This window comes from Octopus bimaculoides, chromosome 9 (genome assembly GCF_001194135.2).
Source record: "Octopus bimaculoides isolate UCB-OBI-ISO-001 chromosome 9, ASM119413v2, whole genome shotgun sequence".
Lineage (NCBI taxonomy): Eukaryota > Metazoa > Mollusca > Cephalopoda > Octopoda > Octopodidae > Octopus > Octopus bimaculoides.
This window is the reverse complement of record NC_068989.1, coordinates 24,728,668-24,730,327: the sequence shown is the minus strand read 5'-3', so window position 1 is coordinate 24,730,327 and position 1,660 is coordinate 24,728,668. Positions and strand designations below refer to the sequence as shown.

Below are 1,660 nucleotides of genomic sequence, written 5' to 3'. Positions count from 1 at the left end.
AAAGAGAGAGGGACAGAAAGAGAGAGGGACAGAAAGAGAGAGGGACAGAAAGAGAGAGGGACAGAAAGAGAGAGGGACAGAAAGAGAGAGGGACAGAAAGAGAGAGGGAGAGAGAGAGATTATTGAAGAGAACGAGGGAAATGAAAATGCTATAAATGTCAATACTGTTTCTTAACGGAATTTTTTTTTTAAATAGCTAAATCAGAGAGTAGATATAAGAATACCGCTTTTTGAAATGTTGCTACCTGAAATTGCACCTTTAATACTACCTATGAGGACTTTTACACCATTGCAAAGATCAATTCCTTCACAAAAATATAGACCAAAGGGAGGTGGGGAGAAAGTGATAGAACGTGTTTAGCGTAAAGAAGGGGACGTTGTATAGTCGAGAAGTCAGGCAAAAATAGAGAGAGAGAGATTACTAAAGAGAATGAGAGAGCTGAAAATATTATAAAGGTCAACACTGCTTCTTCACGAAAATTTATTTTTAAAAAATAGATAGCTCAGAAAGTAGATATAAGAATATCGCTTTCTTAAACGTTGCTACCTGAAATTGCACCTTTAATACTAGCCATGAGGACTTTTACATCATTGCAAAAATTTAATTCCTTCACAAAAATATACAATTTCATCGTAAAGTTTTCCAAATAACCGTGGAATTTCCACGGGTACTGCTAGTATTAGCTTAGTTCAGTAGTTTTATTTTATTGTGGTTTCATCATACAACCAAATTTTGGTTTGTTATCATTTAATATTACTATTCTGCTTTCCTTTCATTCGTTGAGGCCTTGATTACAGTGCATGGAAGAAGTGATATTCATCATTAACAGTATTAGTCATTTCAACTCCGCAGACAACCTCCCGTCTTATACCAGTAGAGTGGAGCAATGTATGCGAGAAGGTGCAGGCTGTGTGTGTTGGTGAGTTTCTAGTAATCAATAATCGGGAATAGCGTTTGTTTAACGCTGTTTCAACTTTTTCCCATCGCTTGATCCTCCCAAACAGAGCGTCTGCATAATTTATTGCGGAGCAGCAGCACACGCCAGAGTAACAGATTGCTGGAGTTAGATGTGATCTCAGGAACTTACTTTCAGTTTCACCTCTGTGTGTGTGTGTGTGTGTGTGTGTGTGTGTGTGTGTGTGTGTGTGTGTGTGTGTGTGTGCCTATCACTCATAGCCGCGTGTATATATGTATGTGTGTGTACATGCGCGCGCGCGTGTGTGTGTGTGAATAATAAAGGATTACCCCAAACCGATTACCGGTTTGCTCTCAGGTATTCAAAATATGTTATTCAACGGTTAACGTGTAAATCTAATAAAGTTCTTATAAGATAAGAAATTAGAGGAATATTCTGTTGGGTAACTCAGAATATATTTCCTTAACCATACAGGTTTCCTTGAGTATAAATATTAACAATATTAATATTAAGGATTACTACAAAGTTGCACAGCATTATCTTTAATTCTTTAATTCATATACGGCCTTACATAGACCAACTTGCTCATTGACTCGTCAAAAGTGAATACATACATTACATATATACATATATACACTTAAGGTATATGGATTAAAGAATTAAAGGTAATGCTATGCAACTTCGTAGTAATCCTTATTATTCATATTGTGTGTGTATATATATATATATATATATATATATAT

The 1,660-nt window shown here is 35.8% G+C and overlaps 1 protein-coding gene across 1 annotated transcript in view; it reads right to left on the bottom strand.

The window, feature by feature from the left end:
- Positions 1-1,660, bottom strand: part of LOC106884209 (uncharacterized) — a 72,884-nt gene that overhangs the window by 24,796 nt on the left and 46,428 nt on the right. The window lies entirely within an intron of this gene.